This window comes from Panthera tigris, chromosome B2, assembly GCF_018350195.1.
Source record: "Panthera tigris isolate Pti1 chromosome B2, P.tigris_Pti1_mat1.1, whole genome shotgun sequence".
Lineage (NCBI taxonomy): Eukaryota > Metazoa > Chordata > Mammalia > Carnivora > Felidae > Panthera > Panthera tigris.
Genome location: NC_056664.1, coordinates 80,297,694 through 80,311,135, shown reverse-complemented (window position 1 = coordinate 80,311,135; position 13,442 = coordinate 80,297,694). Strand labels below are relative to the sequence as shown.

The 13,442-nt window shown below is 42.6% G+C and overlaps 1 protein-coding gene across 2 annotated transcripts in view; it reads left to right on the top strand.

Annotated features, from left to right (window-relative positions):
• BACH2 (BTB domain and CNC homolog 2) overlaps positions 1–13,442 on the top strand; it is a 349,101-nt gene that overhangs the window by 83,740 nt on the left and 251,919 nt on the right. For both annotated transcript variants that reach the window (XM_042986810.1, XM_042986811.1), the window contains exon 2: positions 12,128–12,240. The gene's annotated coding sequence lies outside the window, so the exon portion shown is untranslated. The remainder of the gene's footprint in view (positions 1–12,127; positions 12,241–13,442) is intronic.

Sequence of the window (13,442 nt, the reverse complement as noted above, 5' to 3'; positions counted from 1 at the left end):
ATGTAATACAAGTTTGCTTTGTCCTGACTCCAGCATGACTGAGGCAGAAGGGGAGGGAGGGGGAGGAAAATTGGAACAGGACTCTTGGTTAATGGTTTCCAGAGATTATTTAGCAGCACTTGAGTGGAGGGAGGAAAGGGGTATAATGTGGAGAATCACTTCGAGGTGTACCATAATTGTGGTAGGTAAAATAAAGTCATTACTATGGCCTCCTTGCTCAAGAGGAATTGAGCAATGCTTTTGAAATGCCACGGAAGGTATCATTTTTCCCTACCACAGTATTCCTTCTCCTCTGGCTTCTGGAACATTAAAAAAAGCCCAACTCTTGCATCATGGTAAACAGTATTAACAGTTAGTGAATCAGTTTTGTTTACTTTTTATACCACAAGCCTCTAAAACATTCCATTAAAAATTTGTCTTCTGCTCATTCATGAAATAATTCTTCTTCTTCTTCTTCTTCTTCTTCTTCTTCTTCTTCTTCTTCTTCTTCTAATTTGCTTACATGCATTAGCTGTGCTTGGGTGTGGATTTTTCCTTCTCTTGATGGAAAAAAAGAGTTCATGAGAGAATAATGACTGGGTTATCTAAATGTATGTTCTTATACTAGATGTAATGAGATGGTGCTATGTAGATCAAAAGCAATATTTTGAAACAGGTTCAGAAACTTAGAAATGGGAGAATTTCAAAATATGCACCATGATTACTTTCATTGTGACATGTTTCTGCACATCTGCATTTATTTAGAGCCCTACTATGCACCTGTTTTCCTTAGCCTCCCTAGAATATAGGTCAGCATCACTACTGTTCCTCATACCTTATTGATATTTTATTTTATTTTTTTATTTTTTAGTGTTTTTATTTATTTTTGAGAGGGGGGGAGAGAGAGAGAGCGAGAGCGTGTGCACAAGTGGGGGAGGGGCAGAGATAGAGACACACACAGAATCTGAAGCAGGCTCCAGGCTCTGAGCTGTCAGCACAGAGCCGGACGTGGGGCTTGAACTCACGAACCATGAGATCATGACCTGAGCCGAAGTCGGACACTTAACTATCTGAGCCATCCAGGAACACCTCCCCTTCTTGTTGACATTTTAAAAGTTGAAACATACTGCCATTTTTTCTAGCCCTAGATATACTCACATGATATATATGGTTTTAGCTCATAAATTCCTTCTATTAGTACTTACCATTGATTTAATGATAGTAAGCACTCAGATCACACCTTTACCTAGTATAATCTGATAGTGAAGCTGCTCCAGTGTCTCCCAGGCAGCTCTCATGATGTAACTCTGCATGGGTTAAAGGCAGTTTTCATTTATTTTACTCAAGAGAGAACTGGTGAATTTTTGTTGTTGTTAATTATGCACATTTTAACTATAGGATATCAACATTAGTGTTATGTGATTAACAGTTGTCAGTATTTTGGATGACCCTGATTTCTTCACTGTGCTATAAATGACAGCATCTAAAGTGAAGACTTAAAAACACAGAGGTGTTGAGATTTTCCTTAGGGCTCTGCATTAACCCTGTAATATCCTTGATATTTTAAAAAAGGATATTCGTCACAGAAATTTAGTTAACATCTTATAACTGAACGTGTATGTATGTTGCTTAGATAAATGTAATCACTGTAAACATCTATATGATCTGGGATTCTGTTTTTATTTTGAAATGGGAGCCTTTTTGTTTACAAGTTCATTAAAAACTAAAAACCATTTCTGTAAGGGGGAAAAAAAAAAGATTTATCGTTTCAACCTACCCACGTCCTTGAATGTTCCCTCTACATTAGGGTTTCTCAGTCTCAGCACTGTTGACGTTTTGGACTAAATAATTCCTTATTATGGAGGCTGTTTTGTGTATGGTAGTATGTTCAGCAGAATCCCTGGCCTCTACCCACTAGATGCCAGTAGCAGCCTCCCCCGAGTAATGACAAAAAAAAAAAAAAAAAAAGTCTCCATGCATTGAAGTGTCCCCTGGGGAGGGGGCAGAGTCACCCTGGCTCAGAATGAATGCCGTATTCTTATTTTGGTTCAGAATTCACTCTTCACCTGCTGAGCTGGCCACTCATTTACTTCTAAGATTGAATTCAAGGGTATAAAGTAACATTTTTCCCTCCTGGCATTTATCCTAAAAGTGGGAACCCCAAATTAGGTGAAATTTTCCAAACCTCAAGCAAGGGTGTTTTGAGGGGAAAATTTTCCCCCCAGAAGACCTGGAGTTTTGTCGCACAGAGCAGTCTCTCTCTCAGAATTCTGGCCTTAGCAGGTGGAACCCTTCAAGGCTGCAATGCAGCGACTTTCCCAGAGCTGTTCAAGAGGAAGTGGCCCCACCGACTGAGCCTGGGGATGTTGACATAAGAAGAAAGGGAACTTCTCTGCAGGGACTGGAGTAGAGAGCCTAGGCCACAAGTTCAGTGGCTCTCTGCAGGCTCTCTGCCTTCATATCCAGCCCCAGAAAGAGGGAAAGGCAGCCACAACAGTTCTTTCTCTGGAGCAAAGCAGACATCCTCCCCATCCCCGATGGCTGTGGTCTCAGAAGCTGGAACTCTCGTTAAACAAGGAATGCGGAGCTTTCCACAGGCTAAGGCAGGCATAAATTTCCTCTGTTTGTTTTGTGAGGACTAGTGTCGACTGCTGTAATGAGATCAGAGGATACCCCAGGGACGAGGCCTCCAGGTCGGCTGCTGGAGCTGTTTTCTGTGGCTGTTCTCTTGGCTGCTGTGGAAGAACGCAGTGACTCCACAGACCTCGGTTATGATGTGAGGAGGTCGTGGTGCCCTTGTTTCTTTCCTTGCCATCCTGCCTCTCTGAGGCTACTGAAACGTCAGCGTGCAGTCGTCCAATTCTAAATCATGGAAAAGCACATGGGAGGCAGATTCCTTTCCTCCTCACCGAGGACAGACCTGGCTGTGTGCGGAAAGTATGGCCTCGTACGGGAGGTGATTGCCTCCTTGGGAAAACGCCTGCACTGCTGATGCTGGCCACTTGTCCCTCTCTCATCACTTGGGCCACCTTTATGCTCTTCCTTACCCGGTGTCACTCTGTTATAGAAGAGTTTGGGTGTGAGTCACAACAATACAGCATAATGCTACAAAGAACACATTTCTGGCTCCAGCCTGAATTATAGCCAAATGGCCATGGAGGGACCCTAAATACAGCAAAACTGAGTTTAGGGAACCCCAAATTGGATACTTCTGGCAGAATAGTATATACTGAGCTAGTGCAGCCTGACCCACTTCTAGCCCTCTATGCCCACCCCACCCACCCAGAACAATCTCTAGGTATGTTGGATAAAGTAGAAAATAGCAAGAACTTACAAGGGAAATTCCCATGTGCCAGAAGACATTGATGCCACAGGCCTGTGAGTGATCCTGACCTGGCCATAGGCTCTAGATTCTAGGGGCTGTGATGTTTATGCTCATATGGGAACTGTTTGCCAAAGGGGGCAAGAAGAATTCCCCCCAGAGCCCATGTCAGGCTTTGAGTGTGTGTGTTTGGGGCACAGGGATGGGAGATGGAAATCCAGGGTTACACTGTTTGAATAGCTGTGGGGTCTATAGTTCCACCACCTGCATAGTATGGCAACTTCAGTTGTTTTGACAAAGACACTAAACTGGTTTGAAAGCATTGAAAGCTGTAGGGCTGTGGTAGAAGCAAACCTTAGATCCCTCTGGAAAGGTTAACAAGCCAGGACGTGGGACACCCTCACAAAGAACAAGCCGTACTAAGGAGAGGCTGGCATTGGGAAGTACAGAATTAGAGCCTCAAGAAAGCAGAGATTAACAGCGAATCCCTGAGACTGCTTTCAACAAGGGCCCATCCTGCCAAATTCAGCTTTCTTCTGAGGATTAATGAAAATTTCTTCCCAGAGGAACAAGGCATTACACCCAATCTGGCTTACTAAGCAGATGAGTTTCAGTTGTAAACACTAGCCCCCAGGAAGTCAGTCGCCCCTCATTACACTTATCCTCAAGTTATCCTTGAGAATATTTAAATTCCTTCGTTGGAAACCTTTTATTGGCGAGATAGCTGGTCCCCTTGAGCTTCTGTAAAGAGATACCTTTCTAGCAATTTCCCTTGTTCCTTTTCAGTGGGTCATCCTGAAGAAATCCCTTAACTAGGCTTTGTGTTAAATTATTTTAGCTTCTCAGCAAATCACAGGAAATGTGTTTGCCTGAATTGTTAAGCAAACCCCTCAAGGGAGAAGGAAGCTAGGATTGTTTGAAGGTCTCTGGGATTCTTTCAGAGTAAAATCAAAGAAACACGGGTCGTCAGGCAGGGTTGGTAAACCATCTTAGATGAATACAATTAGGCCTTCTCAGTCCATGGTGGACAAATGGATGGGGGATTGCGTAGAACTCTGGACAGCCACCAAGTACAACCCATGCAGTGACATGCACTATTGGCAAACATGAACTGAGGATGCCAGAATTAAAGCACGATCCTTTGTTTATTAGTAGGGTGATGAAATCTCTTATGTTCAGTTTTTTCTGCTGAGGCATGTTGAGGGTACCAAAAAGTGCCCTCCTGACCTAAACGTGATGTCATACATCTCGAGAGAAAATTCTTCTTTTTAATACTTAATAACATTAAGTATTTTTTTCTTGATTTGGACCTGGTTTCTTTCTTTTAGTCTCAAAATATTCTGGCCAAATGCGTAGATTATACATATTGACATTAAAGCATCAGGAGAGGATAAGTGGAAATAGGCTCATTTGGTGCCAGATTTAAGGAAGATCTTCCTAAACATTTGTCTTAGTTTGTGCTGCTATAACAAAATACCATGGATTGAGTGGCTTAAGCAACAGTTTATTTCTCACAGTGCTGGAAACTGGGAAGGTCAAGAGCAAGATGCCAGTCCATTTGGTCTTAGTGAAAGATCTCTTGCAGACATTTGACTTCCTGATATGATTTCACATAGCAGGGAGAAGGGGTGAGAGAGAGAGAGAGAGAGAGAGAGAGAGAGAGAGAGAGAGAGAAAGTATACATGCAAATTCTCTGGTGTCTCTTCTGACAAGGGCACTAATCCCATCATGAGGGCTCCTTGACCTCATCTAAACCTAATTACCTCCCCAAAGCCCTGCCTCTGAGTACCACAACAGTAGGGATTAGGCAATGTATGAATTTGGAGGGGGAGACATGAACATTCAGTCCATAACAACTTCATATAACAACATTATAATTAAAATTTGCATTTACTGAAAGCCTGCTATGTGTAGGGTGGTGAGATAGGCGCTGGCTGTTTGGGCATAAAACAGATAAGTTATCTTCCCTTGAAATACTTAGAATCCAGGAGGGTGGTTGAGAGTAAGCACCTGTGTTCGATTACAAGCAGAACGAGGTGGTGCTAAACAGTGGCAGGAAACAGGGATGGGAAAGGGCTTCTCTCTTTTTAACACCATGCATTAGATACTTTATTCAAGTTACTCCTTTTAATCTTCAGAACAATCTTAGGAGGTATAAAGAATTTTCCCCAGTTTTATGAATGAAGGAATAAAAACTCAGGCAGGGTTAGTAGCTTGCTGAAATTACATGTGAAGAGTCAGACTAGATACTCAGATGGAGTGACTTGGCTCCCAAGCCACCCCTTTCCCACTCTTCTGCAGGGCTCGCTACGCCCAGTGAAGCCACATCGTACAGCCCTAGAGGGGTCAGGAGACAGACTGGGAGCCTCCAGCCCTGGAATTTAAAAGAAACAATCCCCTGACTTACACAAAAAGTGTACGATGGAAGATATACCTGGATGACCAAATCCAACCCCTATGGGATTTCCAAAATACTAACATAAATTGCCAACATTAAACAAACACATGATTTTACGTAGTCTCTCCATTTTCTGGCTTTCTTGAACATCAGAAGCTGTGGGAACATGTGCCTCGCTCCTACTTTTCTGGAGCCACAGCTGAGCGGCAGACTCTCCAGGCCTCCCCACTCCTCATTGTCTTCTCTGGCCTGACCATTCCTTCATCTTATTCTTTCTTGACTCCTGTAAGCATCTGAATCTGTGTCTCATGGTTTAGGTAGTCACCGAGGCAAGAAGAATAGGCCTTGGGAATTCTTCTATATTGTGCCTTTAATTAAGATAACCTTAGGGGTGCCTGGGTGGCTCAGTGGGTTCAGCTGTTGACTCTTGCTTTCAGCTCAGGTCTTGAGCTCATGGTTCATGGGATTGAGCCCCACATCAGGCTCCATGCTGACAGCACAGAGACTGCTTGGGATTCTCTCTCCTTTGGTTTCTGAACCTCTCTTTCTGCCCCTCCCCCACTTGGACTTGCATGCGTGCTCTCTCTCTCAAAATAAATAAACATTTTTAAAAACAGATATTCCTGAACTACTGGGGGACTGAAATTGACCCTTAACAGAGTGATAGCCCTTAATCTAAACATTAGATATCCTTATGTATGATTTGGTGAAGTGGGGGAAACCCTCAGAAGGTGTGCCAGAGGTAATCCTCTGAAAGCAATGGACACGCTATCACTTGGTGTTCTTACTGTACCTTGTCTGGCTCTCAGAGCAATATTTTTGTGCTACCAGCAGTGACTGTCTTTACAATTTGTAATGCTCTCATTTCTTCTTCCTTATCACAATTTCTCTCTGAACCATTGGTCATATGCTAGTTGAAATTTCAGAACGTTAATTTTCAAACTGTATGACCTATCCTTGGGGAAGAAGGTCTCTAATGATGCTTGATGGGAAGACACCCTCATCCTTGGGTTGTTTGTTTTCCATGGCATGTTGTGAAGGCAGGGCATGGGGGGCAAGGCAGATTAGCAAACATTGTTCAGTCTCTTGGGGCAAAACCATGTTATGGTGTGTTTGCTACCTAAATGTGAGGGTAGCAAGGATAGCAAGGTCCTGAAGAACCAGAGACATGTTTGATGTGACTTTGAGGATGGAGAGAGTCCTGCAAGGAGCTCCTCAGGGAGCTCTGCTCTGATCCCCCTGCCTCTTCTTCAGAAAGAAAGGAAGGAGCCAGCCACTTACAAGGAGTGTGTATATTTGGGGAAGGGGAGAGGGGTCCGTTTGTTGCTTTACCTTTGGATCCATTAATCCCAGCACCATGCCCCTTATTGTGGAAGAGAAGGATTGGACTGTCTGTAATAAAATGGCCTTAAAATTTATCTAGTCTCGTACAAGGATTCCATCCAATTGAAGGTTGTAAGATTTCACTTCAGAGACATGTAAATTACTCCAACTCGTAAAAACAGGGGTGGAAGGGAATTAGGGATATATCTCTCATCTGTTTGTCTGATTTCCCAAGCTCCTAAGTCCTAGTTTTAGAGAATTTCCTCTACACTTGTCATCTTGCCTTTTCCCCCTTTCTCTCCAAACCCTGTTTGTCTTTCTGTGACTTTGCTTAATCCTTCCTCACAAGTTCTCGGGTCCTCATGCTTGAGCCCTCTGCCTAGGCTGCTGGATTTGGTGGTGGGAGGGGAGGAATAAGAAGCCATTCCACAGACTGACATCAGGGTGCATTATATCTAAAAACCAGCAAGACCATTACCCTTATGAGTGATCTGCTTGCTCCTATGGGCCTGTTTCCCATAGGAGTGCCTGAGCAACGCAGCTTTGAGCTGTATTACAGAAGCCTTCTAGAATGAATGTCTGGGAAGGGGGTGGAGGAGTTGGAGTGGGGAGAAAAGCCCAGCTCATCATACTCCATTCTGTATTGGCAATAAGTATTAGTTGTATTTCCTAAGGCTAAGAAATAGCACCACACACACACACACACACACACACACGCACACGCACACACAAATAGCCTTCGACATGTTTAAGAGTGTCAAGAGTAAGAGTAAGTACTCTAAAGAGTACTCTCATTAGAGTAAGGAGACTAGAATAAAATTGGCTTATGCTGTTCCCACCATACCTCTATACCACATTATCAGTGATCCAGGGAAAATAGACTTTTCTCTGTGGTAGGTGGAGGCTGGTGGTAAATAAATAGTGGAGAAACAGGTAAGCCCGGTCTTTACTTGACTCCAGCCCCACTTGCTGACACCCAGAGAAGCCAGAGGATGTGGTGCTGTCACCAGGAGCCTGAACCTCTCCGTCCCTTCTGTTAGTGAGGGCCTGGATGGTGAGGGGCGCTTGGTGAGAGGCTGCATCACTGATCCTGTCTCTAGGTGTCTTTGTTTGCTTACCTGTCCTTTCGTTTTCTTCTCTCTTTGTAGCCTTCACCTTTTCTGCTCATTCTCTCTTTGATCTCTTCTTCTTACCCTGTCTCTACTTTTCTGCTTACTCACACTCCTACCCACCTGGAAAGATGAATTACATTTCATTAACCTTTCCGAAGCCTAAGGTTGACCACAGGCTTTGTTGCCCATTCAGCCAACTTTGTTAGGATCAACAGAGTGGAAGTCCCACGTTAGCTTCTGGGATCGACGTTCTCCAGGCATCCTTCGAAGGTATCTGTACTTGCCTTTTGTTTAGTATCACGGGAATCCAACTTCGAGGATGATTAAAAAGAAACATTGAAAAATAGAATAAAGAAGAAAACTCCCTTAATTCCATCATGGTAACACGGGTATCTTTTCCCCTAATGCTTTATATTTAAGATTCACTCTCCTTTTTTAAGCTGTGGATTTCTCTAAGCTTCTAAATGGAATTGGCTGCAGAACAACCAGGTTCTCTCTGTTTCAAAGAAGATTTAAAGTACTTGATAGAACAAGGCCGGTCTTTTTGGTTGCTGGCCAGAAGTGAACTGACCCAATTTCTAAAACTGTTATCTGTTTGCTGAGGTGTTTTCTGGTGGTGGTGGTGGTGGTGGTGGGGTGTGTGTGTGTGTGTGTGTGTGTGTGTGTGTGTGTGTGTGTTATTAGGAGAGGTTTATTTTATTTGTGGGCTTTGTATGTGTTTTAATTCTGTAGTATCTTGAAATGAAGTCACTTCTAGCCAGAGTCTACTGCCTGTAACAGCATGACTAAGAAGAATTCTTTTTCTTCTCTGAATCTGGTTTCATCATTTAAAAAACTACCACTCAGATCAATATCAGTACTAACTGAGAGTATTAATATAAAAGCGCATTGTACAGTTTTGAGCACTATATAGCTGTAAGATATTCTTAGCAATGTTTTCCTAAAATATTTGCAATCCTGGACATTAAAAGATTTTCCTTAAAAAAAAAAAAAACTCAAAGGCAGTCTGCAGTGATTATCAACATTGTGTTTAAGATTCTCCATTAAGAGTCCACATCATCCTAGGCTCTGTGAGTGAGAGCAAGGAGAAAAGTCTATTCATAATATTTATTAAAAACTTTCTATGTGACTAATATTTCCCTCAAAGAGTTTTTATTTTGACTTTGTTGTAGAACCAATATACATGAAAATGACATAAGAACACTTGGGGTGGTGGGGTCACAGGGGAGAATCCGTAATTGCTTTAGTGCAGACTATACCCAAGCTCTGAGGGAGAGGGGATTGTGGCATGATTGGAGCTGGGTGGAATTTCCTTGGGGAAATTGTGTTCAAGAATTCTTGTCTGTTTGCTATTATCTTCTTGTGCCCACCTTTCCTGTGTTGATACCAATGTGTACATTTGAATGGAATTGTGACATCAGACATCTGTGTAAGGCGTTTGGAAAAGTTTCCCAGTTACGTGCTAGGCTATATAGTTTTTAAAGGTACTGAATTACATTTATTAAAAAGGAAACAGCATGTGTAGAGCTCTACTTTAAAACAGAAATGTGGGGTGCCTGAGTGGCTCAGTTGGCTAAGCATCCAAGACTCTTGATTTCGGCTCAGGTCGTGATCTCATGGTTCGAGAGATCAAGCCCCATGTTGGGCTCTGCACTGACAGTGCAGAGACTGCTTGGGGTTCTCTTTCTCCCTCTCTCTCTGCCTCTCCCTGACTCATGTTCATGTGAGCACTCTCTCCATCTCTCTTTCTCTCTCTTAAAATAAATAAACATTAAAAAAAAATTTTTTTAATAAAACAGAAGGGACACCTGGGTGGCTTAATCGGTTAAGCATCTGACTTCAGCTCAGGTCTTGATCTCACGGTTCATGGGTTTGAGCCCTGCGTCTGCTCCATGCTGACAGCTCAGAGCCTGGAGCCTGTTTCAGATTCTGTGTCTCCTTCTCTCTGTGGTCCTTCCCCACTTGCACTCTGTCTCTCTCTCTCAAAAATAAGTAAACATTAAAAAAAAATAAATTTATTAGTATCTGCTTCTGGAAACTCAAAGAGTAAAAGTTATATGCATAATTTTCTTTCATTATAAGATTGGTTAGAATTAGATACTGAATTTTCTTGACTTTGAGGCATCAATTACCCAGGCGTCAGGTACATACAGGGGTGTTTGGATGTCTTTAGGCTATAAAGTCAGAATTCCAGGGTCTCTCCATGTTGTACATCATTGTTAAAATATGTTATTGCTATGACTGAATGTGGTATTTTCTTTGGAATCCCTATGTCTCAAACAGTCAAGGAGTGATTTGTAATTTCCTCTCCCTATCTTCTGATTTGTAAAGGAATTTAATAATATCATGTTCACAGAATAGTAATGTGTGTGGAGTAGGAGTTTATCTTTTGAAAATACAGATTACAAAGCCATTTTCTTAATGGTGAAAGATGTTCACTTAGGAAATATAGCCTTGGACTTCTCTGTGTCCTCGATTCAGCAGACACACCAGGGCCTCATGTCATTCTCCAATAGACAAAGGCTGAGTGCTAAGAACTGAAGGTGATTATGATTAGTGTTATGACTTCTGTTTCTTTTCCTATTGAACACTTTCTATATTGTTACTGTATTATTATTAAAAATTGGGGTCACCTGGGTGCCTCAGTGGTTTGAGCCTCCTTCTTTTGATTTCACTTCAGGTCATGATCTCATGGTTTGTGAGTTCGAGCCCTGCATCTGGCTCTGTGCTGACAGTGCAGAGTCTGCTTGGGATTCTGTCTCTCTCCCTCTCTCTCTGCCCCTCCTCTGCTTGCTCTCTCTCTCTCTCTCTCTCTCTCTCTCTCTCTCTCTGTCTGTCTCTCAAAATAAAGAAATAAACCTAAAAAATTAAAAAATAAAAATAAAATGTATTTTAAAGCCCTGCAGTTGCCTTTAAACCTGTAATTCTAGTCTTTATGGAAAGGTTCAGATACATAAACACTTCCCAGATGCAACCAGGAAAAAGCAACACAGAAATAAGGTGATTACAAGGAACCTTACAATGTTAGTTCTCCTATCAAATTCACCCATAAACATCTTTCAAAGAAAAGGCTACAGGTCTAATTAAGGGGTTGAAGATATGTTCTTTCTTATTTTTCCTTAATATTTGATAAAGTAAGAACCCTGGAGCAGTACAATAACTGTTTTACTCTAAAATGTAATTCAAGTGAATCAAAAAACCTCCCTAAATAACCAATAGCATGGATAAAAACAGGGACCCTTATTCCATTTGAGGGGATGTTAAATCATCTGGTTCATTTGGCCCATGGGAAACTGACCTCCTGGATTCCCTTATGGTAGGGGCTCTGTGGAAGGTCCTATCTATTAAGCCCTGACCGTGGTACAACCAGTCTTCAGCAAATGCTTGTCTGTTCCTTTATTCCTTGTAGGCAGCAGGGAAGGCATTGACGTCTGGCACAAAGTAAGTGCTGCTTACATGCTAGATCCTTTCTCCTCCCAAGGAAGCACATGCCTGAGCTAGAAACTCTTAAATAACTGACCTCTCTGGCTTATTGATCACTATATCCTCAGTACCCTGCACCTAGTAAGTACTGAGAAAATAGTAGTTGAATGAATGTTCTTGTTTCTGTGTATCTGCAGTTACTCTGAGCATATAATACCCAGCTTTTCCTTGGCCACTGGCATGTCCAATATCTGTGACCTTAAGACTTTTGATTTGATTCTCTAGAATCTAGAATTTGATTCTCTGACCTGTGCTGTCCAATATGGTAGTCACTAACCACATGTAGCTATTTACATTTAAATTTAATTAAACTCCCATAAGATTTAAAATTCAGCCCTTGGCTGCACTAGCCACACTTTAAATGCTCACTAGCCACATGTGGCTAGTGGTTACCATAGTGGACAGTACAGGCATGGAGCATTGCCATCATGGCAGAAAGTTCCCCTGGACACAGAACTGCTCTGTGTCTTCCTGAGAGCCAGCTGATGGATTTCCTCTTTGTGTTTGCAGTGCAGCTGTCTGCTTCGGGAAGTGAGGTCTACAGCAACGAGGAGAATCTTCCAGAGCTGCCTCGCACTGTGACATGTCTGAGCCCTTGCTCCAGTCCCTGCAACATGAACAAGGTAAGAGATATTTTTGGGAATCAGCCTTGTGTCTTCTTTACGGTACCCTGATTTTTCTGGGTATGTAATGTCTTCCCATGGTGTGAGGAGGTTGCTTCTCCTGCCACAGATATTCCAGAGGTTGGAGACTTGTGTGACCCCAGCAAGTGGTGTTTATAGGCAGGGTCACAGGAGGTGGCAGCCATGCTGTGGTTGTATAGTCTTACGGATATGTCACTGTGTTTGTCAGAGGCTTCTGGTTGACTGAAATATTGGTTGCTAATATAACTGCCTTGGCATGAATGTTGGAAGATTGAGGCTCTGGAGCCAGACTACCTGGGTTTAAATATCAGCCCTTCCAGATACTAGCTTTGATGGTCTTGGACAAGGGGCTTAATTTCTCTGTGCCTCAATTTCCCCATCTGCCCATCTGTAAAATGCTGATGATAATAGTACCTACCTTGTAGGGTTGTCAGAAGGATGAAATGAATTAATATGTGCACCATATTAACTTAATATAGTACCTATCTACATTATAAGCATTTGACAAATATTTACTGTTGTTGTTTTTGATGTTGGGGACACTGTTGTCCCTTAGACATTTCTGCAAGAGAGTCTTAGGTGTATCTACAACATTTCCATTTATTCCTTGTTTGACTCGGCAAGTAGCAAGTGATTACCAGATGGGCACTGAGGGATGAACAATGAATGGGGCTTGGGTTTTGCCTGCAGCAGGTGACAGGCTTGGGGGGAGTGTGGCTAGTGGTTTTAATTAAATATGTACCAGAAACTCTGGAAGCACAGAAGAAACATCAACCTTGGGAGATATGGAAGGGACAGCATAGAGGAGGTGACATTTTGAGTCAGATCTTGACTGATAAATGGTCATTTCTTAGACACAGAAGTAGGGCAGGGCATTCCAGGTAAAGGAAACAGGCTATGTTTAGGCACAGAAGCATATGAGAAAGTCTGGTGTGTTTAGAGAACAAAGAGCTTGGTACAGCAGGATTTCTCCTCAACACTGTTAACCTCAACACTGTTAACATTTGGACTGGGTAATTCTTTATAGTGAGAGGCTGTCTTCCACATTGAAGGATATTCAGTAGCATCCCCTTTCTCCCACTTGAGTTGTGACAACCAAAAAAACCCACACATTGGCATTGGCCAGTGTCCATCCCTTGGGGGACACAAATACCCCTGGTTGAGAACCACTGCAGTGGTGG